The sequence below is a fragment of the Antechinus flavipes genome, chromosome 6 (assembly GCF_016432865.1).
Source record: "Antechinus flavipes isolate AdamAnt ecotype Samford, QLD, Australia chromosome 6, AdamAnt_v2, whole genome shotgun sequence".
NCBI lineage: Eukaryota > Metazoa > Chordata > Mammalia > Dasyuromorphia > Dasyuridae > Antechinus > Antechinus flavipes.
Genome location: NC_067403.1, coordinates 204,058,283 through 204,085,349, shown reverse-complemented (window position 1 = coordinate 204,085,349; position 27,067 = coordinate 204,058,283). Strand labels below are relative to the sequence as shown.

Below are 27,067 nucleotides of genomic sequence, written 5' to 3'. Positions count from 1 at the left end.
CTGGCTCAGTCCCCACATTTCCACATGAGATTGCTTACAATTAGAATGTCACAATCACCTCTATCTATCTCCATCTATGTGATTAAGCAAGTGGAAGTCACAGAAATCAGAACAGGGACTTTAGGAATCATCTAATCCATTTTTTAGCTGAAGAAACCAAGGCCTAGGGAGTGTAAATTAATTGCCAAAGTTCAGACTAGTCAATTGTCAGACTGGATCTAGAACCTAAGCTTTCTGACTTCTGATGCAAAGTGCTTTCCAGTTCCCTACCACCTGGCTACTCAGGTGTTTCTAATGCTATTGTTGCTGTTTATCCTTTATTTATGAAGAGGATCGATGACATCACATGATGATGTTTTGACTTGTGAATGGATTGGATTTAAATGAAGCAGACTTGTGTAAAGATGTCAGCCTTACTCTTTTTTCCAGAATTATCAAAGTCCAATAGTCATGAAGGCAGTAAGCCCTGTTTCTAATGTATAACCTCCTCTCACCCCTAAGCAGAGACTTGTGTAGCTTTAGTCAGGATTTGGGTAATGTAGCTTCTTGTACTCTTTTTACAATCCCTAATTGCTTGTTTATTGACTTCCTATACTTCCCTGCATGGAGAACATACATAGAGCTAACAATTAGACATGGTCACTTATATGTTATAATCTGAGGAACAATGACAGGACCCTCAACCCCCCTTCACACGCATAATAATTTATAGTCTCCTAAGCACCTGAAATTCAAGTCCCATCACTTAAAGTTCCTCTATATTTGTTTCTTTAACTTTTGAATCTTCTACAATATAAATTCGTCTGAGAGAGGTAACACTTTCTGTTCTTTGTAATTAAGCCTTGGGGACATTAGTTGAAAGACAGGTGAAACCAAAGCTGGGAAGGTTTGGGAAGCAGAATAAGATCTTGGGGAGGCTAAGGCTAATCCTAACGGGAGGAGAGACTTTGTAGGTTAAATATTTTGTATTGGGAAGTCCCCAACTCCCAGGAGAACTAAATAGGTCTCTGAAGAGATATGTCAAAACCAGAGGTTCTTAACTTATTTTTGTCTGTTCTGGGTTCCAGTTATATGCACAAAATGCTTAAGATTACAAAAGAATCAATAGAAATAGAATTATGAAAAAAATTATAAAAACAAGTTAATCAGAATTCCTACTCTAAAGGGATGAAAAGTATATATCAGCCATTACACAGATGTTAACACCATTCCCATTATATTTGCTCTGCCTTTGAATAGCAAGATTGCTCTCCTCTGGGCTCTAGGCCAGGCTGCATGGAAAATTCACTGCCTTTGTGAATATTAGTGATGTCAGTTTGCATGAAAAGTTCATAGCTTTTGTGAATATTAGTGAAGTTTGACTGCATGAAAAGTTCACAGCTTTTGTGAATATTAGTGAGGTCTGATTGCATGAAAAGTTCATGGCTTTTGTGAATATTAGCAGCCTCCTTTCCCATAGAACTTGCGACTGTGCTATGACTTCAAAAGGACTTCTCAATGTCAATATCTTTTCCCCCCCTGTAGCCTGGGGATGTGTAGCTGGAAAACTAGGACAGGTATAGTGTGTGTACATGGAGACACACCCCAAACATCCTGATCTCTCAGAAACCTGGTGTCAATTACATCCACCTGCAATGTGAGCCAGTAGAGAATAGTAGTAGTAGAGAGAGGTAGACATAGAGAATAGATGCATGACAGAGATACATGACAGTTTGATAACAAGAAGATAGGCAGGAAGATGAAGCAGTTGAATATGAGGCAGGGGAGAAACTAATGGAGTTGGAGTCAGGGAAATCTGAGTTCAAATTTTGCCTTAGAGATAAATGAGATAATATATTGAAAGAATTTTGCAAATCTTAAAGTGTTATATAAAGGCTAGCTGTTATTATTATTATAATTACTATTACTATTATTATATTGGCCAAGGCCTTTGAGACTTGTAATCTAATGCACATCTTCCTCCATGGCATGGGCATGGGCCCCTGAAGAGAGGAGGTAGGGTTTTGTCTTGTAAAGTTAATTAAATCTGGAATGCTAATGGATTTTTTTTCAAAACTCAAGTAGTCTTTGGATAGGGAAATAATAAAATGATTATATTTTAAATTGCAAACAGCTTTGTTTGTACAAACAAAGGGCCCTACTTTCAAAACCTCTCTAGAAAGTAATAACAAAGTACATCTGTGAACAGGCTTATGCAGCTCTGGGAAAGGAGCCCCAAGTCACCCACAATTAAAGGAATCCAGAGTGAACAAAACAAGCCGAAGACCATAGTGTGATAAGGACAGGATGATAAAGACTACTCTTTCTCCTGAAAACCTGTGTTAGGAAGAGAATTGGTGCAGGTCCAATGTGCAGAATCTCTGGTGATCTGCCAGGCTAAGGATGATGACCTGGAATAAAAGAAGTTTGTTGGAGATGGCAGAACAAATCATACCCTTCTGTTTTATCTGAAGCTGAGACTCAAACACAGTCATGGGTATTGAGACAAATTGTGGTGGAAAGGTGAAGCATTTCCAGACTGGGTACAAGATACAAACAGTAGGGTTTGGAAAGACTGAGAACAAAGTTTAGTCACAAAGAGTCTTTGGGTTGTACCAAAAGACAAAACAGGTAGAGACTATAGGTAGATCAATGCCAGAAAAGCAGATGAGTAAGATTCTGGGTTCTGGTTGGGCCAGCACCAAGGACAGCTCCCTGAAAGACTTGACCAGCTAATCCAGGAAAGTTATCTATTATTTCTAACCAGTCTTAGCCTTGAGGAAGATCTTCCTAGACTTTAGAGTCAATTTCAGTTAAGATAGCTTCTGATTTTCAATAAAAGAGACTATATATGCATTTAGTTGCATAGGAACCCTAATTGTCTGAATCAGAAGCACTGTGATATAATAGAAAGAATGTAAGACTTGAAGTTAGATTTGAATTAACTGTGAAATCCTGAGCAAATAATTTAACTTTTCCTCAATTTCTTCATCTTTTTTTTTTCTTCCTGATTGGGGTTAAGTGACTTGCCCAGGGTCACACAGCCAGGAAGTATTAAGTGTCTGAGACCAGATTTGAACTCAGGTCCTCCTGACTTCAGGACTGGTACTCTATCCACTGCGCCACCTAACTGCCCCAATTTCTTCATCTTTAAGATGGGTTCACAGGGTTGTAAGAGCTCCCCACTTTACTCTCTCCCCATATCTTCCAACTGAGACTAATTGCTCAGATTTCTCATTTGTTTCCATTCCCTAGCTCTCTTCTTTGTTGCCCTCCCTCTTCTTCCTGTCTTCCCCATTCTCAGGATGAGGAATTGAATTATCTTAGAAATGGTGAATAGACCCACAGAGTGTGGGTGTTTTGTCTTCATAACTGATTTTTTTTTTAAAATAATGCTGCTCCTTTTTAGAATGCTTGAAGGATTCAAGGATGGCCTTGAGTGGGAAAAGGCAAATATGTAATCATTTGCTTATATATGAAGGAAGACACTATCTGCATTCAGAGAAATAAATAGAAGTACATATAGAAGGATTTTACATATATATATGTATATGTCCATATGCATATTTGTGTCTAATGATAGCCATCTTGGAGGGGGGAGGGAAGGAAAAGAAAAAAGTTGCATCATAACTTTATTAGATATTTAAAAGGAATAGAAAGGAAAGCAAGTTGTGTATAATAGACTTGCAGTTTCTTATATGATCATCTTTTTTTTCTATTCTATGTTATGAAAATGTTTGTTTTATTAAGTTCACAATAAAATAAATAAAATAAAAAACAGAACAAAAAGAAGAGCAGTTTTGTTATTAGAGACTGGAATTTAACTTAGACTAAACAGTCACCAAATTATGATGAAACAATGATGATGATGATAAATACTTTGCATCCATATAATACTTTATTATTATAAATAATACTATATAAATTATCAAAGTTCAATCTCAAGTTTCAGCTCTGACACTTAAGTTGTCTAACTCTAAACAAGTAACTTACCTCTGTGAGTTTTTATCCATGAAATGGATAAGATAATGTTTGCTCTATTTTCCTCACAGGGATTTTGTGAGAAAAATATATTTGTAAACCTTAAAATCCTTTGTAAATATGAATTATTATAAATCTTTTTGGGATCTATATTCTGCTAAATGAGACATCCCTCTCTCATAATGCATTTAATACATTACTTTAGTCTATCTTTTATGATAGTGGTTCCTGGTCATCCAAACTCTCAAAATGATATAGAGTCTGATCATTTAGAAACAGAAAGGATCTCAGATGACATTCAATCCAACCGATCCATGAAAGGAATCCCTGTGATAACATACTTGACAAATGGCCATTCAGCTTTGACTTAAAATTCCAAAAAAGGGGAAAACTCACAGTTCTTAAGGCAGTCCACTCCACTTTTGCTCAACTCTTAACTAATACAAAGATTTTCCTGACACTTAGCTGAAACTGGATTCTACTATATCCACCCACTGTTCTTGGTTTGGCCTTCTGGGCCAAACAAGGTAATTCTACTCTTTCTTCCACATGAGTCTTTCAAATACTTGAAGTCAAATATCATATCCTTATGATTTTCTCTTTGCCAGGCTAAAGATCCCATTTCCTTCAACCAATCCTCATATTACAGGAACTCATTTCCTTCTCCAGCTTATTTTACAGGTGAGAAACTGAGGCAAACAGGGTGAAGAGACTTGCCCAGCTAGTAAGTGTTTGAGGCCAGATTTGAACTCAGGAAGAGGGATCTTCCTGACTTCAGATCTGATCCTTTAATCACTGTGCTACCTAGTTGCCTTTCAGCTTATTATTATCCTATTTAAACTATGTTTGTCAAGACTAAGCACAATACTTCAAACATAATCTTACTAAAGTAGAGCTTACCTTCCACTTCCTTTATGCGCTACTCAAACTGGATTAGTCTCTAAAACGTACATCATACCTTTCCCTTTCTTCTAATCCTTCATCATTTACTCTCTTCTTTGTGCCTGAAATATTCTTTCTTCTTTTATTTGACTCTGAAATTCCTACCTATCCTCTGAAGTCCAACTTGAAGGTTACTTTTCCATGAAATCTTCCCTGATATTCTTAGTTGAGAATAGTTACTTTTTCCCCACAGACTTCACAGGACTTTGTTCAAATTTTTTCAATGCACACATTTTTAAAAAAAATGGAACATATTTTATGGGTATTTTGTTCTTATATTACAAATATGTACAGATTTCCTCTGGTCTCCACAGAGGTTTCTTTTAACAAAGTAAAATGAATAGTAAAACTAAAATTATAATGGCTTCATCTGAGAGTGCTTGCAATATTCCACATCTGAGGCACTTCTCAACTCTGTTTGAAAAAAATCTATCTTTTTTCCCTCCAAACTCCTCACTTCATTGAGAAAAAGAAAGAAAAGAAAAACAAATTTCTTATAACAAATATGCATAGTCAAGTAAAACAAATTTCTTTGAGGGTGGTATACAAAGATCTCTTCTCTCTCTCTCTCTCTCTCTCTCTCTCTCTCTCTCTCTCTCTCTCTCTTCCTTTCCCTCTTCCCCTCTTTCTCTTGTTCTTTTTTTTCTCTCTCTCTTCTTCTCCCTTTCCTTCTCTTTCTCTTCTTTTTTCTTCTCTCTCACCCTCTTCCTCTCCTTCTCCTTCTCTTCTTTTTTCTTCTCTCTTCTTCTCTGTCTCATTTTATATTCTGAATCCATCCATCATCTTTCTGTCATAGATAGCACGTTTTCTTATCAATCTTCTTATTTTTTATGATTCTATACCACAATTTTCTGTGCATATCTCTCTACTAGTTTATAAGCTCCATGAAGTCAGGTATCATAACTTATAAAAATTATTCAGTTTGATGTGGCTCTCTTCAACAATGAGATGATTCAGACCAGTTCCAATGATCTTGTGATGAAGAGAGCCATCTACACCCAGAGAGAGGATTGTGGGAACTGAGTATGGTTCACAATATAGCATTTTCACTCTTTTTGTTGTTTGCTTGCATTTTATTTTCTTTCTCATTTTTTCCAGTTTAATTAGATTTTTCTTGTGCAGCAAGATAATTGTATAAATATGTATTCATATATTGTATTTAACATATATTTCTATCATGTTTAATTGGTAGAATTTATGGTAATATATTGGACTACATGCCATCTAGGAGAAGGGGTGGGGGAAGGAAAATTGGAACATAAGGATTTGCAAGGGTTAATGTCAAAGAATTATCCATGCATATGTTTCAAAAAATAAAAAAAGCTTTAATAAAAAAAAAGAAATGATTCATTTCCTTCAGTACATTGCTTGGTTCTCTGAATACAGCACTGTTGAAATTCCATGAGTATTTATTGATAAGAACTCAACTTGTTCCAGCTAGTTCCAGCTAGTACAGACATCATGATTTCATTTCATAGAGGATTAAACCAAAATTTAGATGGGTGAACTCATTTACTCAAGGTTACATAGCTAGGACTTAATATCCAGATATATTGACTCAAGAATCAAGCTGGATCACGAGACTGATAAGATATAGAGGTAAACTACAGGACTTTACTGAGAACAAAGAAAACTTTTTTTTGTGCTGTATGACTCACTTCTTCCTCACTTGTCCTCTGCCTATCATTGCCTCTCCCCTTTCATAACTGTCTCTAATTGGTCACCTTTGCTCTTGCTCCTTATTCATGTGCTTAGAGGACTTTAGGCAACCCCAAACCCTATGAGTAGCCCAGCCTCTCTGATGAAAGTTATGCCCAAACCAAAGAAAAATAATCTGACTACAGGTGGACTATGTTGCCAGTCTAAGAATGATCTTAGGCAGATCTATCTGTCCCAGGGAACATCCACCCATCAGTATAGGGCTTTCCTTGGACAAAGGCTTTTGGGAAGGCTGAGGTGCTTCTATGGCCTTAGAATTGCCCCTCAAGAGAACACTTTGACAGAACGAGGAGAGCATCACACACAGTAACAACAAGATAACGGGATGTTAACTGTGATGAACTTGGCTCTTCTCAACAATGTGGGGACTTAAGACAATTCAATAGATTTGGGATGGAAAATGCTGTCCACAACCAAAAAAAGAATTATGGAGACTGAATGTGGATTGAAGCAAAGATTTTTATCTTTGCTTTTTTTTCTCATTTTAAAAAATCTTTTGATCTGATTTTTCTTGTACAACATGATAAGAAAAATATGTTTTTTTGAATTAAAGCTTTTTATTTTTGAAATATATGCATAGATAATTTTTAACATTTACCCTTGCAAAACCTTGTGTTCCAAATTTTTTTCTTCTTCCCTTTCTCCTTCCCTTAGATGGCAAGTAATCCAATATAAGTTAAATAGGTATAATTCTTCTATAAATATTCCTACAATTATCATGCTGCACAATAAAAATCAGATCAAAAAGGAAAAAAATGAGAAAGAAAACAAAATACAAACAAACAACAACAAAAAAAGTGAAAATACTGTGTTGTGATACTTAGTCCCCACAGTCTTCTGTTTGTATGCAGATGGCTCTCTTTATCACAAGACTATTGGAACTGGCCTGAATCACCTCACTGTTGAAAAGCCATGTCCATCAGAATTGATCATTATATAATCTTCTTGTTGCTGTGTACAATGTTTTCTTGGTTCTACTTACTTTAATTAGTACCTCTTCATGAAAGTATTTCCAGGCCTTTCTGAAATCATCCTGCTGATCATTTCTTATAGAACAATAATATCCACAACATTCATATACCATAACTTATTCAGCCATTCTCTAACTGATGGGCATCCACTCAATTTCTGGTTTCTTGCCATTACATAAAGAGTTGCTACAAACATTTTTGAATATGTGGGTCCTTTTCCCTTTTTTATGATCTCTGGGACATAGGCCCAGTAGAGACACTGCTGGATCAAAGGGTATGCACAGTTTGATAGCTCTTTGGGCATAGTAGGGAAATATTTTTAAAAGAATTAAACCTGTATCAGATAGCTTGTTGTCTTGGGGAAGGGGGATGAAGGAGAGAGGGAGAATTTAGAACACAAAGTCTTACAAAAATGAATGTTGAAAGCTATTTTTACACAAGTTTGGAAAAATAAAATACTATTAAAAACAGAGAATAGTTCGAGGTCTGGATCTTCTGGGAACAGATTTAGGGAAGGGATATGTTTTTATGGATCTTTTTCCTCTCCAAGCTGGACACCTGATTATTTGGGTTTTTTCTATCATACCATAAAAACCTCTTCACCTTGGAATTTTACCTCACACTGGAAGTAACCTTTTCCTCTGATTGGCTGATTCCTCCAGAACCTCCATTTTAAGGAGAATGTTCAGGGCAACTATGTCTTTATTCTTCTTCATGGCTGTATTCCTGATTGCAGTTTCTCTGTCATGTACCTCATAAGGACAACTGTCTTCTCCAACTTACTCATTTTCTAGCTTTCTTTCATGTGTTGTCTTCCCCCTTAGAACTTAGCTCTTAGACAGTAGAATTTCTTTGTTCTTGAATTTAAATTCCCAGCACTGAGGTATAGTGATTGTCACATAGTAAGTGCTTAAAATGCTTCTTGACTTGAGGACAGAGAAGAGCACAAAAGGAGGCATTGGGAACTTTGATACTTTGGTGTGGACTTTTTTGGGAAGGGTTATTGTTTTTCCTGATCAGGGACAATGCCTGGAAATAACAAGGCATTTCAATTCCTCCCTGCCATCTTCAGGACTCTAAAGGTAAAGCACTGATGTCAACTGACCACACACTACTAAGTCAGAATAAGGGCCTCAAAACACCAAATGTTTGTCTGATATCTATCTTCCAGGGGCAACTTTAAAAGGAGAGAGGGCAACTTATTTCCCTAAAATCCTCCACCCTGTAATTTTCACTCCTGTTCTGTCTCTTACCTTTCTACCAAATCCAAAGATCAAGTGCCCTGCTTTATACATCTACTTGTTGAGAAAGATCAAGCCTTGGATGTGATCTATCCAGACATGATATAGGTCTTGGAGCTAATAAAATGGCAATGTGGTGAAGTCAAAAGAGAAAAGATACAGTTCTGAATCCTAGCTTCACCATTCATTAATTATGTGACTTAAGAGAAGCCATATGACTTCTTGGGATATCAGTTTCCTCATTTGTAAGATGAGTTTGACAAAATGATTTCTTTTGTCCTGATTCTTTCATTCTGAAACATGGATCTATGGCCCTGTAGAGAGGAATAGAGAACAGGAGATTGCCACAGATCTGCATTAATCCATATGTTGGTGCTGATATTGGTCAATATCTCTATTAATGACCTGTATACAGTGAGGCTACTGACTACATTGTCAGGTAATGGAACTATAATAAACAGAAGTCAGGGGACAGAATCTGAAGTGACCACAACTGTGACAGATGCATAGATTTCCAAGATGAAGATCATTATCAGATGAAAGATGGTATTGTTAGGGGCTAAAAAGACAATCACGCAGATGGAGGCTAAGGGAAAGCCTACCTATGCAATAAAGTAGGAGTCAAAGGTCTGGAAGTCACAGAAGATCCTAAACTGAATGTATCAGGGCTGTTAAAAAAATCAGGGTTGTACTGACAGGAGTATAAGAGATGAGTATCATATTTCAGCAAAAACTTTTAGGCAATGTTGTTCAGTGGAGAGGGCATTAGAGGACTTGTTGTAACTAACTGTGTGGCTTTAGGCAAGTCATTTCCACTCACCATGCCCCAGTTTCTTTATAAATGAAGAAGACCGAACCAGAGGGTCTTTCTTTTCCAACATTTTGTGGTTCTAAGATTCAGTTTGACATTAATCATGCCCTACCTAGAGTTCTGTTTTTACATTTGTTGCCAGGATAGGAGGGAGAATAGGAAGTATCCAGGGAAAAGAAACAGAAGGAAGGAGAGGAAAAGAAAAGTAGGAAAGGGTGATCTACTCAATGTTGAGAATGATCAGTTCAGAAGGAACCATGGAGCTTTTGATCAGATGAGAAGGATTATTACGAGGAAGAGGATGATATCTTGCTTTCTTCTTCATAAAAGTCTTAACAAGATGAAATGGGATTACACTAACTGAAAAGAAAGAGATTAAATGGAAGAATTTTCTGAGAACTTGTTAAAGAGGAAGTCAAAAAAATCTTTTGTCCCTATAGAGCTCCTGTTACTGTGGAGATTGGGCTAGGATGCAATGGATAGCCATCTGTTGGATGTGATTTAAATGCTGGAAATTTCATGTGGAAATGAACCAGTCTCCAACTTCTCCCAGGTTCAGGATTCTCTGGCCAGTGGTTATGCTGCTGCATGCCTTGATAGGATTCTAGGGTCATTCCTGTCTTGGGAGGGAATTTAATGATTTTCAAATTCTCTTGTCTTAACATTCTTAACTCATAAGTTTGTCAAAAGGCTCAAATCAAAGAATATAATGAAATGCTTTGCAAACCTTAAATCCTAGATAAATGTTTATTATTATTATTGTTGTTGTTGTTGTTATTGTTGTTTTTATATCTAAAAGATATTTTTGCTGGGATACTGATACATTGTTGGTGGAATCGTGAATGCATTCAACCATTCTGGAGAGCAATTTGGAACTATGCTCAAAAAGTTATCAAACTGTGCATATCCTTTGCTCCAACAGTGTTTCTACTGGACTTATATCCCAAAGAGATCTTAAAGAAGGGAAAGGGACCCATATGTGCAAAAATGTTTATAGCAGCCCTTTTTATAGTGGCAAGAAACTGGAAACTGAGTGGTTGCCCATCAATTGGAGAATGGCTGAATAAATTATGGGATATGAATGTTACGGAATTTTATTGCTGTATAAGAAACGACCAGCAGGATGATTCCAAGAGAGGCTTGGAGAGACTTACATGAACTGATGCTAAATGAAATGAGCAGCACCAGGAGATCAGCATACAAGGAAACAACAAGAATGGTTCATTCTGACCGACATGGCTCTTTTCAACAATGAGATGATTCAAAGCAGTTCCAGTTGTTCAGTGATGAAGAGAACCAGCTACACCCAGTGAAAGAACTATGGGAAATGAGTATGGACCACAGCATAGCATTTCCACTCCTTCTGTTGTTGTTTGCTTGCATTTTTGTTTTCCTTCTCAGGTTATTTTTACCTTATTTCTAAGTCTGATTTTTCTTGTGCAACAAGATAACTGTATGGATATATATACATGTATTGTGTTTAACATATACTTTAACATATTTAATATGTATTGGTCTACCTGCCATCTAGGGGGTGAGGGGGAGGAGGGAAAAGTTGGAACAGAAGATTTTTCAAGAGTCAATGCTGAAAAATTATCCATGCATATATCTTATAAATAAAAAGCTATTAAAAAAAGAAAGAGTGTGTGCATATACAAATATTTTGTTTGTATGTATATGTATGTGTACATACATATACATACAGAGGGTCACTTCATGAGGTGATATATATATATATATATATATATATAATAAAGTATTTCTGAAAAAAAAGGGAAAAAAAGGTGTTTTTGGAAAGAAACCAAGGCAAAACAACTAGTGAATAATTCACTTTGGAAACACAAGCACATTTCATTATTGCCATGTTTAATGAATATGCCATTTGATATTCTAACAGCCCCTAATAAAGATAGCAGCCATTGTTTAAAGAAATAAATCATTCTGTCAAGAAATAAGGTCAAAACAATCTAATAGGCTGAGTATTGATATTCCAACCATAACTGACATAGAGAATAAGGCTAATATTCACAATCACAGAGATGATGATGATGACAGATTTGGGGACTTTCTCCATCTGTCCAACTTTTCTTTTGGTATTAAGACTGCATTGTATTTGCATCTGATTTCAAACTTGATAAAAGCTCAGATGGCATTGGGTAGTAGAATTGGTTGATCATATTAACCCATTTTGAGAAAGACAAGATTATATATTTAAGCATAAATTTGGGTTTAGATTTCTAGAGGATAAGAATTGGTGCCAGTAGTTGTTCCAAACTAGCCCATATTAATTTTTAGAGCAGGGTCTTGGCAATGAAACGGCAGAAAAAAAGAAAAAGAAAACCGTCATCCTTGCTATGGAATATAATAAGGGCATCATTGATGAGAGATTGAAGTAGTTAAGCTAACTGGTTTTAACTCTATTGCTCTGGCTGATTAAAGGAGGTTGAAGACAGGGATTTTGTTATTTAAAAAGGGGAAGGAGGTAAGACCATATAGCTCTTCTGCTTTCTTTACTTGCTCAAGCCATTGCCATTCTCTCCCTGACCCTAATATCATTTATCCTGAAATAGGTTTCCATTTAGTAATACTCCTAGTTGCACAACAAACTGATGCTAAGGATTTCCAATAATGCTAGCTGAGAAATTCAGCAAGGTTGACTGGCAGGAAGGAGCAGAAATATTGGACTAGTCACATAGAGCTAGAGGCTGACTATTGAGTTGTTAAAAGCTGGGGGCTGGGATGGGAGGAAGGGGAGACAACAAATGGAAGGTTGGGAGTCATTATTAGGATTCACAATATTTGAGCAGAAGGTGAAACAATAAGGTCCGGGTGGTCAGGTAGAAGGGCCAGAGAACTAGGAGAATGAGGTTGGGTTGGAGATTAGCGGAGTCCAAGATAATTTGTTTAGTTTTCTCATGATCTTAGGGGCTTTTATGCTCAGATAAATAAGGCGAGTTCTAACTGCCTACCTCCCCAGAATTTGCTTTGGCTGAACAGCAACATACCACCAGCAGCATCATTATGTTTGGGGCAAACAAATGTCTTGACATAGCAGTGTAATAGAATCTCGTTTAGGGAACACAGAGCAGATGTTTGGGGTTGACATTGAAGTCAAAGACTTCTGTCTCATAAGCTCTTAGATTTAGAGCTAAACAGATCTTAGAGGTCATCAAATCTCCTTGTTTTTTTACAGATGAAGAAACCCAAATACACAGAAGTTAAGTGACTTTTCCAAAGACAAGTTTTGGGTTGTGAAAAGCAGATCCAGGATTTAAACCCAGATCCTCTAACTATAAATCCAATTTTCTCTTCACCATATCACATCATCCTCTGTAAATAGGATAGGGTACCTTCTGACTCTCATGCCTCTTTGATCACAAAGTACAAAAACATCTTTTCCCCAACATCATCCCAGCATATCCCTTCCACCTCCCATCCCCAATGTAGACACTCCAAATCTGAACACAACAGCTGCTAGGGAAGCAGGAAGCTGATGTCAGCCGAAGGTCTGTGGGTGTGTACATCACCTGCATTCCCACGAGACACCCGATTGTAGGCACTCTGAGTGATGCTCAATGACAGGCACTCTGCAGGTGGCTGTTGTGTTCCCCACACTTGATGTCACTGTCACCTGCAGTGGCAGGCAGCTGTTCTTAACCCTAACTCAAATCATTCTTTTAGGGATGGTGTTAAAGAATCACAGAATTTTAGAAGTCATGCAATTTAACTCATGCCTAAATAGCAATCTCCTCTATATAGTTCCTCTTAAGAAATTGCCATCTAGCCTTTACCCAAAGATCTTAGTGACAGGAAATTTACTATCCCTTGAGACAATTATAATTGTTAAGAAGTTTTTAAGTTGAGCTGAAATCTGCTTCTCTGAAACATGCCTACTGCTCCATATGCTCCAAGCAGGAATCCCCCTTTTCATACAACTGCCTTTCCTGGTCTTAAAAACTGCTTTCAGACTTTTCCCTATCTTTTCCAGGTTAAACCATTCCATTTCTTTTAGCTGATCTTAAGGCATCATCTCCAGTCCCCTTATCACCGTGGTAACCCTTCTCTGTCATCCTTCCTAAAATGGGACACTTAGAAATCAACACAATTCTCCACATGTGATATGACTGGAGTAGATTACAGGGGGATGACCATTTCCTTTTTCTTGGACACTGTCATCATTATTGTATCTAATGATCACATCAGCTTTTTTGGTCTATTTTGTCATCGATTCACATTGAGCTGGCAGTTCTCTAAAACTTCTGATCTCTTTTTCACACAAACCTGTTTTGCCAGCCTACTCCATTTTGTACTTAAAAATGTTGATTTTGTAAAACTTGTATACAATTTTTACTCTCTATAAAAATGTGCATAATTTTATTTTTATTCCTATAAGTTTGGTCTTGTTAAATTTTACTCATTGTTCTATACTATTAAGATTGTTTTGAACCTGATTCTTTTTCATGTAAGCTATTTCTTCCAGCTTTATGTCATCTGCAGATTTGGTAAGGCTACTAATTTATATGTTTATTTAGATCATTATTAGAAATGTCAAGCAGCACAGCAAGGTCAAAGACAGATCCCTTGGAAACTCCAGTGGGGATTTTCCTCTGGGCTGAAATAAATTCATTAATGATTCCTCTTTGAGTCCAGTGATTCAACCAGTGTTGAATTCTCTGTATTCTGTTATGAGCTGTTTCATACTTCCTCATCTTCTTCATATGGGATATAGCAGAGATTTTGTTAACTTACTTGCTGAAATCTAGTTATTCTATATCCACAGCATTCCTTGATCTAAGGCATGGGGGGTGGGTAATCCTGCCAATTCTAAAATCAATATTCTTTTACACTTCCAAATATATGATACAATTGGGCGCATATATACATACACACAGATGTATAATTTTACAAAATTCTCACAGGTTTCTGCTTGTTTTCAGTGCTTTCAAAGAACTCCCCCAAGGCAATAAAGGAAAAAAAATCAGTCTTCTTCTTAGAGAAAAGAACTATCCTAGATGAAAATGCTTTCATGATTCTCCTTAATATAGAAAGTGATTCAATTGGAATGCGTCTTTTCCCATATTTAGCATACCTAAATGTCTTTAGTGATTCCTTTCATACATTTATCATAGAGCATCTGAAATTTCTCCAAAAGATATCTGACAATGTATTAGGGTAATTCTCTCTATGAATCAACCCAGCCATCACTAGTACAAGGGGTTAACTTAAAATGAAAACAAATTCAGAAAAATATTAAGTGGTTGTAAGGCTCTCAAAATGAGACTGAGCATTTGGGATTGAGCATCTAGAATTTCTAGGCCAGCAGAAAAACCATATTCTATGGACCTGCAATCCATAAGGACCTCAAATGAACTGTCTGAACATGTCATAATAAGAAAAGCAGTCCAAGGATTCTTACAAATAAAAATTTTGAGAACCAAAACAAATACCTGAACTATTATAGGCAAACTGTTAAACAGCAATATTTTGGGATATAAAAATTCATATGATGACTCCTGAGGATGGAGCCAAAATGGCGGAGTAAAGCCAGGAAGCTGCTTGAGCTCTCCCAGTTTCCCTTGAAAACCACATGAAACAAGTTCAAGATAGCCTGGAAAAACTTCAAGAAAGTTCAGTCTCATTGAAGTGAAAAAAGTGTTCATCCCAGCTCAGACTATCTCTGGGAAAGTTGGTGAGAGGATCTTAACCATAGCAAATCAGTAACTAAGACCCTCAGTCCTGGCTTAATAGATATAAATAACCCCCCACAAAAATTCATATAACTTATAGCTTCAACACACCTCAGGGTACAGTAAGAGAACAGATAAAAGTACTTAACCATTTAAATATGTGAAGGTTATCACTAAGAAATTGGTCTGATTTGTAAGGAAAACACATTGAAAATAGATTTTCCCAATATACTCCAAACCAAAAGAACAAAAATATCAATTTTTCTCTAGTGGATCTAGGATATTCAAAAATAAAAGTTTTCAATGGAGAATCTCTCCAGAATGTCCTTGCAAATTTGAAGGATACAGAATTTATCCTGGGTAAAACCTATTCAGTATAACACTCCCTCCAGGACTAACTCCCCAGTTTTCCCTTGCAGGATAAGATCAGGTGGGATTAGCTAAAACTTTTTCCTTCATGATTCTAGGGATAATGCTAAGCAAGGACCTGGAGTTTCTAATACTAGTTCTAGCATCCTCTCTCTAGTATTTTCCACTGATTATTAGCCAGAGTTAATTAGCTTTTTGAATGAGTATTTTCCTAAAGAGATATAGCAAAGACAGTTGTTAGAGGAACATCTCACCATTCTAGGTGACCCCTTGCACTTAAAAAGTCCCCAGGGAGAGAAGGCTAAAGCTTAGAGAGCACATAGAATCAAAGGGTAAAAGCTCATAGCTCTTCTTTATTAGAAATCCTTTCCCCCCTTTTAAACATATTTTTTTCCTTTTGTGAGACAAATTAGGGTTAAGTGACTTACTTAGGGTCACCTGGCTAAGAAGTATTAAGTGTCTGAAACTGGATTTGAACTCAGGTACTCCTGTCTCTAGGGTCAGTACTCTATCCACTGTAACATCAAGTTACCCCTCCTTTCTCTCTTTTGAGTGGTCCTCATAAAGATTCGCTTAGTTATAGTCCTCTTCTGAGCTATAAAGGTCAATGGGCTTGTGGAGTCCTCAAACTTCCATTCTTTTGTCATTCATTTATTGTTGCAGTGCTAATGTTCCCATATTCCTATGTTCTGATTAAAAAAAAAAAGATTTTCTGTTGGAGAAAGAAAGATAGTTTCTTTCTCTGCCCCTTTATAGCTCACCACCATCTACATGGAGACTTAGAAATTTCAGAAGATCAGAACATAGATGGTACAGTGGGAAATACTAGAGAGGGGATGCTAGAACTAGTATTAGTTCCAATTGGTCCAGCCTTATTTAGGCTAACTAGGCACCTTCTTGCCATATCTTCATTTACCTTGGGTTCTAATTTTCTCAACCATTTTTGTTGTATCCTTTTAATCTTGGGTAGAGAAAATGTTCTATCCTATCCAGTCTTGGGTAGAGAAGACAGAAACAGTAAAGGAATGAAATAGGCCTACCTTCTTGCATTTTCTTTGAAGACTTATCTATTTCAAGTCACCTATTACTTCTTTGATCATTTTCTTGCTTATAACATAGCTAAGACAACATGTACCCAGATAAAATGATATTTTGGTTTTCCTTAGCAAACACTGCTCAGCTCTGATCATTGTGAGATATAGTGCTCTGACACTAATGTTACAGTAATCTGTATCCATTCTTAGCTACCTGCCCTTGCTTCCATTATTTTTATAAATCTTTTAAAGATATATTCGTGACTGTTCTCTGCATCTGTTATGGAACATTCCCCTCCACTTTTGTTTAATGAATCAGAACACTTTGGAATTATGTCTGATAGATAGAAACTCAAGTGCTGAACTAAGTGTTGGGAATACAAATCTAAACAAAAAGGAAGAAACTTTCAGTCTAATGGGGAAAGACACATAAGAGTAAACTGAAAAGCAAGGGATGGGGGGAGGAATGATGGAAAAATCTGGAGTCAGGATCAGAGCCAGGAGAAAAGAGAGAATGGCTGGCATTTCCTCACATGGAGGTAATAGGCAGAAACTTATCAGTGGGAAGGAGGGACCATCTGCAGAGGCAAAGGCTTCAGGATAAGAAGGCCACTGGGGTAGAGGTGGAAAAATCCAGAGAGAAAGGAGCAGAGCCAGGGGAGAAGTGAACTACTGAAGTGAATGTCACCAGAATTTAGTTTCTGAAAACTAATGGCTGCTGTTCTTCATGTTTGAAGAGGATCAATGACAGGGCCAATATCTTGACTTCTGAATAAACTGGATTTAAATGAGGTAGAGCTGCACAAAGTCATCACCCTCATTCTCCCTCCCAAAGTCATTAAAATCCAGTGGCAAGACAAAAGTCAAGATGACTAGAAATGAATCACCTTGGTGTCTTTGATGTTTGACTAAGTTCTACGTACTTCTCAGCTCCTGCATCAACCATCTTCATGGCATTCAAAGCAAATTGTTCTCATCCACCTATTCTGCCCAGTGAATTCTTCACATGCTTGGGTTTGAGGCCAGTGAATTATCTCAACATGCTTTAGCCTGTCTACTGAGTTGTTTTATTTTGTCAAGGGATATGGCTGCTATGTATACTACAGGTTCTTGGACCCATAGGTGAGATTTAGGGGATAAATGGACACCAAAGGTGGAAAAGCAGTCCTGAAAAGGGTTTGGCAAGCCCTAACACCAGTGATGCTAATCCTCTCTGAACACTTCCCCATATCTTTATTATTAATTAATTTGATATACATGGCAGTGCCAATAGAGATAAGGCACATTTCTTTATTCTCCTTAGCTAGGATATAAGGAAGGAAGGAAGGAAGAGGGGGAGGGAAGGGAGGGAGGCAGGGAGAGAAGGAGAGAAGGAAGGAAGGGAGGGAGAGAAGGAAGGAAGGAAGGAAGGAAGGCAGAAAGGAAGGAAGGGAGGGAGGGAAAAGGGAGAGAAGGAAAGGAAAAGAAGAAAAGGAAGGAAAGAAGGAAACATTTATTAAGCATCTGTGCTAAGTACTTTACAAAATATTATCTCATTTAATTCTCACATTGATTCTGGAATTTAGATAGTATTATCATTCCCATTTTACAGTGATTTTTAGGATGACAAATAATTTGTTTAACTTGGGTACCCTGCACCCCACACCATTTCCTAACTGCATCCTACAGACTGCAATTTTCATTTCATTTTTGTTTGTTTTACCATAATTCCTAACAAGAAGTCAGGGACATACATAGAATTGTCATTTCATTCTCTTGGACACCCCTAATAAGCAATCATGCTCATTTTTTGGCCATATCTGAAGTTTTATCCTGCTTTTCCTCTCCCAAATGTTCTTCATCTGCTTCCTTCTTCACATTTATAGATTTACACTGTGCTTAGTACCCTTTCCAAGTTATAGTGCCTACTATATCATTAAACTTGGAAAAAAATCCAAACCAACCCCTGTTATCTTTCATTCATAGTTGTCTGTTTTTTTCCCCCCACAGAGATTTGCATCTTACCAGAAATGAGTATCTCAAATTAAGTGATTAAACTCTGTTATATAAAGCATTCTTTACAAACCAGCAGATAGAAGAAGAGATATTTGCTTTTATTCTTCATTTCTGGGGAGTTCCAGAACCTGTAAAATTTCTCAATAACTCATAATCAATCAGTATTCCTACTCCGTCTCAGCCTCTGTGTTACGTATTGAAGTTAAAAGGGCAAAAATAAACAGTATGTGCCTCTAAAGAACAGAGTCTTCAGATGAAACAATATGTATGTTTGTATCTGCACAAAAAAACCCACATATAGATTACAAGTTAATTTTGAGAGGAAGGCACTAAAAGATACTAACAGTAAGATGAGAACATATTACTCATCCTGGAATAACTTCCCTATCAGGAATTTTAGGAAGTCAATCTGTTTTTTTTTTTTCCTGAATGAAAGTATGGCTCACTATAAACCACATTCGATTTCCTCTCCTTATCTATTGTTTGACATTACAATATTGGACAAAAATATTGAGAGTTACAATGTGTCTAACTGTAGCTGATCTGTCTGTCTGTCTGTAGCTGATCAGACTAATATGATCTGGGAATACTCTGCCACAAACAGTCTTTAAGAAAATCTCATGTTCTTCTGAGCTAATTCAATTCTGCTTTACTCACAGAGCACAGCACCTTCTCTGATGTGAGCACAACATGATGGTTAGTCCTGTGCCAGTGTATCCCATATAAAAATATATAAAATAAAATCAACTCTAAAGTTCTTCAGAGAGACTATATAAGAACTATATACTGTTGCTTAGAATCAAGTCTAGTACCAAAATGCCTCACATGATTTCCTTTACTTTTGAAGAATAAAGTGCTTAAAAGTTACAAAAGTTGCATGTAGCTTTTATATCGTGCTTTATGAAATACTTTATAACTCAGAAATTCTAATACAAAATGTTTATACCTAGCATTTTGTTGACTGAAAGAAAAAGTTATCTATGCTAAAATATACATAGTATCACTATTTATAATAGCAAAAAAAACCCCCTGGAAACAAACTATGCACTCACTGATTAGCAAAATGATGTTACACTATGGCAAAATATATATGGTTATATAATAATAACAAATATGAAGCATTCAAAGAAATTTGGGAAGATTTCTATGAAGAGATCTAGAGAACACAGATCCAAAAGAACATTACGAACACTGATCATACTGACATTAAATGAAATTGACATTAAATGCAACACAACTGGTAAAACACAAAGGAGATTATAATAGTTAAAGTCTTTCTTTCTTTTAGGAGATAGAAACTTGACTTTATTTTATAATATAGAGAACTTCCAGATTGGGAAACTCTCTCAGTGCAGGTTGACATTTTCTCAGCAACTTCTAGCTTTAGAGTTACCTAGAATACTGAATGAGAGTTTTAATTTATTTGTGTAAGATCACGTAGTCTGTGGATGTCAGACGCAGGACATGAGCTCAATTCTTCTGACCACGGAGATTAGCTTTCTAGCCACTATGCCAAACTTTTAATAACTGGCAAGTTACAAAAGCATATGGTTCCATATACAATTAATTATCATCCCACTCTTTTTGTTGTTTTATTTAATTTTTCTGGAACTATCTTTTTGTTTGTGTGTGTGCTTATTACATTAATACAACAGATTAAAAAAATCAAATAATCATTATAATAAATCAAGAATTTATCAGTTTCTCTGATTTTGGGAGGGACAGAGATTCAATAGTCCAAATAACTGAAGTCCTTTTAGACAACTAGGTGACACAGCAGATACAGCTCAGGACTCAGCAAGACCTAAGTTTGAATTCAAGCTCAGACCCTTCTTTAGCTGTGTGACTGAGCAAATCCCTTAACCCCTCTGTGGGCTCAAGTTTCTTAATCTGTAAAGTCAGGATAATATCACCTATGTCTCCAGGTTGTTGTGAAGATCAACTGAGTTTATATATATTTATATATATGAACTTTGTAAGCCTTATAAAGTACTAAATAAATGCTAGCTATTATTATTTTTTGCTATTATTATTATTATTTATAATTACTACTATATCATGTTTCTATGCCTAATTTATGTTGTTTCTTGAATACAAGGTCTATTTCCATAACTGTATGATTAGGTGGACAAGACTAGTGTTAAGCTCAAAAAGAGCCACTAAACCAAACACAAGGATTCCAGAGAGTGTCAAATGACTTAGAAAACCACATATTAACATTATATTTTATTGTATTTTTATTTATTTTGTTAAATATTTGTAGTTTTTTACATTTTAATCTGGTACAGGCTACACTAAGAAGCATTGATATCCACATACTGCTGATATCTCTGGTCTGAAGTATACTATCACTAGAATATTCTTCCTCTTTTTCCTCTGAAAAATCTTCAAGCCAAAAATCTCACTATATTTTCTCCTACCAGTTCATAGACTTTCTCATGGCAGGATATTTTTAATATGTAACCCCATTTTATTGCCTCATTCATCTAATCAGTACCTTTTAAGGTTTATCTTACAGGTAGGAATTACACTCCATAAATCCCAAGCATATCCATGAAGACAAACTTAGTTTCTGTTGTGATATGGGAGCCACCTGCCAGTGGCTGCTGAAGGTCTAACTCAGACCTGTTGAATGGATCTCTTCATGTGAGAGGATGATGCTGATGCTGCTACAAGGAGACTGAGAGGCAGTTGCATACTCTCACCTCCCTCTTCTTCCCTCTTGCCTCCAATTTATTTCATTCCCAATCCACAAGCAATATCTTCATAAGTAAAAGCTGCTTTGCAACTCTTTCAAGTGTTATGATTCACAGCTGTGGAGGTTCTTTGAGAATTGACCTGCCCCTTCACTTAGGCATGGTCCTTAACAAGCTTCTTGCCCTAAGATCTTGTTCACCTTTTAAATTTATTATTTATATGCTGTCCATTTGTGTATTGATACCTGAGGCCAAAAGTTTTATTATTGTTCCTTTTTTTTTGGATACCATCTCCTATGAATGATTTATCTTTTTAATTGATATAATTTTCCCTATGTTATGTCTACGTATGACTCTCTAGGGTTTCTGGCTTGGAGGACTTATGTGGACAGGTTTTCTTCCTCACTCCTTATTTTCAGTTTTAAGTCATCTTGATTAGATACATAAATCAGTCCAAATATATATCTATATTTTATTACAGTATCTTTTCCTTCCTTCCTTCCTTCCTTCCTTCCTTCCTTCCTTCCTTCCTTCCTTCCTTCCTTCCTTCCTTCCTTCCTTCCTTCCTTCCTTCCTTCCTTCCTTCCTCCTTCCTTCCTTCTTCCTTCCTTCCTTCCTTCCTTCCTTCCTTCCTTCCTTCCTTCCTTCCTTCCTTCTTTTCTTCCTGTGACTTGCCTAGGATCACAGCTAGAAAGTGTTAAGTGTCTGAGACCACATTTGAACTCAGGTCCTCCTGACTTCAGGGCTGGTGCTCTATCCATTGCACCACCTAGCTGTTCTGAATATCTTTTCTTAATACACCTTATTCTGATTCATCAAATATTTCAACGTATAACCAAATACCACCCCCTCCCAAGTATATTCTCTAAAATAGTTTGGCAAAACCCTCTAATAGAGTGATTGCCATAGCTAGCATATGCCATTTTTTAGTTTCATATTTTGCCATTTGTTAACAGAAATGAAGAATAGTCCAAGCAAATATATTTTGCCAATATATTAGATATACTCTACCCTTGTTCAAAACCTTTAATTTCTGAATCTCAAACTGTGGTCCTGAAAATCCAAATACTGGTTTTAGACCTCATCTTCTTAACTTGTTGCTCACTTCCTAAACTGGAAGAGAGCCCAGGGCCCAGTAATAGGGAATAGCATTTGGAGCCTCTGTTTCCTCATCTTTGGGGATAGTCATCCCTTTCTTGTCTCCCACACAGGGCTGGTGTTATGATGAAATAAGAGGATGAATGGCAAAGAGAGATATAAATAGTAAGGAACCAGAAAAAATGACTCATTTGGCACTTATTGTCTTGTTTTATTAGCTAACTACTGAAGTATAAGAATCTGTCTCCAGTAATAGAATAGGAAACTGCAGAACACATATTGACTTACAATTATGCACTATCTCTCTCAGTGCTAAGTATACAGTAGGTGCTCACTAAACAATCATTGATAATTTGATTCCTTGCCTCTGTTGTAGAATATTTAGCTCAGCAGGTCAGGGTGTTGATTCTTACCTTCTTAAGGGCAAGAACTGGCTTATTTTCCTTTTGGTATCATCACTGCCCAAAAGTAATTATAAGTGGGATGAGAAGGAAGGGTGATTTTGTCAGTGTGGGTGATTGTTGGGGTAGGAAAAATGTGGAAACTCTTTGCAAGATCCAGACTGCAGGATAACTCAGTTGACAAGCCCTAAAGAGTCTATTGAAGTATTTGAAGGGTAAATAATCCATCCCCCATTCCTTACCCTCCCCTGGCCCATAGAGCAAATAAACATCAGAAAAGGAAGTTAAACCTCCAGAATCTCCTTGAACTCATGGCCAGCATTCTATCTATCAAGCTACACTGCCTCTAGAATGTGCCTTTTCTAAGTATCTGCAGAAAGCAAGCACTTAACAAATGTCTGCTAAATAAAATTGAGTTGCTCTGGATTCTTGTGACATGAATTGGGTTGGAGCAGCAGCAAAAGCAGGGGCTGTGGCTCAGTACTTTTGTGGTGCTTCATTCATTCATTCATTCATTTATTTTTAACACTAAGTTTTTAAAATCTTGAATTTCAAATTCTCTCCCTCACTCCAGTCACTTCCCCACCCACTGAGAAGGCAAACAATATAATACCAATTATACACGTAAAATTTTGCAAAACATTTCCATATTAGCCATGTTATGGGAAAAAAGCAAGATGACTAAAGCAAGTGAAAAAAACTTGCTTAAATCTGCATTCAGCGTCCATTAATTATCTCTCTGGAGGTAGATAGCATTTTTCATCATGATTATCTTAGATTATTGTTTTGATAAGAGTAGCTAAGTCTTTCACAGCTGATCACTGTTATATTATTGTTTACTAGTTTCAATGTTCTCCTGGTTCTGCTTATCTTCACTTTGCATCAGTTCACTTAAGTCTTAACAGGTTTTTCTGAAACTATCATGCTCATCATTTCTTATAGCACCTATAGTACATTATAATCATATATTACAATTTGTCTAACCATTTCTCAATTGATGAGCATTCCCTTACTTTCTATTTTTTTGCCACCTCAAAAAGGGTTGCTATACATATTTTTGTACAAGTAGGTCTTTCCCCCTTTTCTTTGATCTCTTTGGGATATAGACCTAGTATGGTGTTACATACTAAGGTACAGTTTTATAGCAGGACTCTTCAGAATGATTGGATCAGCTCACAACTCCACCAATGCATAAGTGTACCATTTCCCCCCCTCACATCTCTTCTTTTCTGTTGTGATAGCTAATCTGATGGAAGTGAGGTGGTACCTTAAAGTTGTTTTAATCTGCCTTTCTTTAATCAACAGTGATTTAGAACGCTTTTTTTTCATAAACTAGAGAACTTTGATTTCTTCTTCTGAAGACTGCCTGTTCATATCCTTTGACCATTTGTCAATTAAGGAATGGCTCTTATTTTTACAAATTTGGCTCAGACCCCCATATATTTGAGAAACAAGACCTGGGATTTTATCAAACATTAGATTACTATGTTCATTTACTACTGTGTATTGTATACCTAATTTACTCCATGATCTACAACTTTATTTTCTAGCCAGTTCTATATTGTTTTGATGATTATCACTTTGTAATGCTTTGAAATCTAGAATTGTTAGTCTGTCTTTAATTTCTTTTCATTGATTACTGTGACATTTTTTGTTCTTCTGTTCTTCCAAATGAATTTTGTTACTATTTTTTCTAACTCTATAAAATAAATTTTTGATAGTTTAATTGGTATGACACTAAAAAATGTATTAGTTTAGGAAATATTGTATATTAGGTTGGCCTATCCATGAGTAATTAATATTTCTCTATTGTTTAGGTCTGTCTTTATTTGTGAAAAAAGTGTTTGTAATTGTGTTCATAATACCTATGTTTGTTTTGGTAGGCAGACTCCAAATATGTTATATAATCTACAGTTATTTTAGAAGGAATTTCTCTTTCTTCTATCTCTCTGTCTCTAATTTATTTATGATATTACCCTTTTTGTCTAAATCATTTACTCATTTTCACCTGATTTTAGTACATGGTGTGAGATGTTGATCAATACCTAGTTTCTCCAGCAATTCTTGTCAAGTGAGTTCTGTTCCCAAAGCATGGATCTTTGAGTTTATCAAATAGCAGATTACTATGGTCATTTAATATTGTGTATGGTATATCTAATCTGTTCCACAGATCCATCTTTGTATTTCCTAGCCAGTATGAGATTGTTTTCATGATTATCACTTTGTAACAGAGTTTGAAATCTGCTACTACTAGCCTACCGTCTTTCATATTTCAAAAATTGATTCCCTAAATATTCTTCACTCTTTGTTCTCTCAAATGAATTTTATTTTTATTTTTCATAGCTCTATTCAATAATTCTATAGTAGTCTGGCTAATATGGCATGGATTTATTACTTTTGTGATATAGATAAGATGTGGTTTAGAGACCAAGATTGTTCAGATATGTGAATCTATGAAATCTGATTCTTTGCCATCCATTCTTATCTCCTGGTAATCCTTAGAAAGAAGGGAAGTTTCCAGATATCTCTCAGAATATTTCTTGAAACTGTATTACTCTTTAAAATTCAAATAAAAATAATTCAGAGGTGTTGTCTTACGCACATCAAATTGGCTAACATAACAGAAAAGGAAATGATAAATCCTGGAGGAGGTATGGAACAATAGGTACTCTAATACACTTTTGGTGAAGCTGTAAAATCATCTAACCATTCTGGAGCATAATTTAATACTATAACCAAAGGGTTAAAAACTGTGCATACTGTCTTTGACCCAACAATATTGCTTCTAGGTCTGTACTCCAAAGAGATCAAAGAAAAGAAAAAGGACCCAGAGGACCCATATATACAAACATATTTATAGCAGCTATTTTTGTAGTGGCAAAGAATTAGAAATTGAGGGGATGCCTACTAATTGAGGAAAGGCTACACAAGTTGTGGTATATGACTGTGGTGAATAATATTTTTCTATAAGAAATGACAAGGGGAATGATTCCAGAAAAACTTAAATGAACTGATGCAAAGTGAAGTGAACCAGGAGAACAATATTGTAATGATAATCAACTGTGAAAGACTTAGCTATTCTGATTAAATCAACGATTCAAGGCAATTCCAAAGGATGCATGATGAAACATGTTATTCTTCTCCAGAGAAAGATTTGATGAAATCTGAGTTTTGGTGAAGCATGTTTTTTTTCTTGCATTTTTTTTTGCAACACGGACATATAGAAATTTTTTTCTTTTGTAAGACTTTATAGGTATAATGAGTTTCATATTTCTTATCTTCTCAATGTGTGGAGGTGGGGCTGGAGGAAGGGAAAGAACTGAGAATTCAAAATTAAAAAAAATATATATATATTTTGCTGAGGCAATTGGGGTTAAGTGACTTGCCCAGGTCACACAGCTAGGAAGTGTTAAGTGTCTGAGAACAGATTTGAACTCGCGTCCTCCTGACTTCAGGATTGTTGTTCTATCCACTGCACCATCTAGCTGTCCCAAAAATAAATATTTTAAAGAAAAAAAATTATTGCCCCTCAGGACTGAGATGAGAGTCTGAAGGCTAGGATAGCTGCTGCTGGGGAAAGGGTTTGGAAGGTTTGGCTACACTTTAAAGATCTCAATTTGGAAGAAAGTAACTAGTCTGTGGTAGTGTGTAAGGAGAGGACTAAGAGATTCATGGTGAATGAAACAGGAGGAGACTTTTTTAGTCCATGAGTGACAACAAATACCACTGGGCTCCAACAGACTTCTTATTTTCAGTAATACTGCCTGGCTTCTTGAAAATTCATATATACAACTCAGAAAATTTATTACACACACATACACACACACATATATATTATATATATACATACACATGTATATTTATATATAAACATATTCAGTGGTATCTATGTGGGTATTTGCCAGCGTGCCAGTGTGTATCTGTGAATGTAGCTGAGTGAACATGTATGGAGGGTCCCTGTGTGAATATGTGTGTGTATGAGCAGAAATGTGCCCAGGGATGTGTATGCATAGGAGCACACAAACACATATGCATACGTAGGTGCTTCTTTCAGTCCCCTGACCACAGGCTTGGACTGCTGCCCCAACTTGGTGTCCAGTGGGTTGTGCTAGAATCAAGCTATGTGTGGCAGCCACGTTACGG

At 36.3% G+C, this 27,067-nt stretch overlaps 1 protein-coding gene across 3 annotated transcripts in view; it reads right to left on the bottom strand.

Moving 5' to 3' along the window:
• The window catches only part of PTPN5 (protein tyrosine phosphatase non-receptor type 5), a 117,160-nt gene that overhangs the window by 45,368 nt on the left and 44,725 nt on the right, over window positions 1-27,067 (bottom strand). The gene's annotated exons all lie outside the window — the stretch shown is intronic.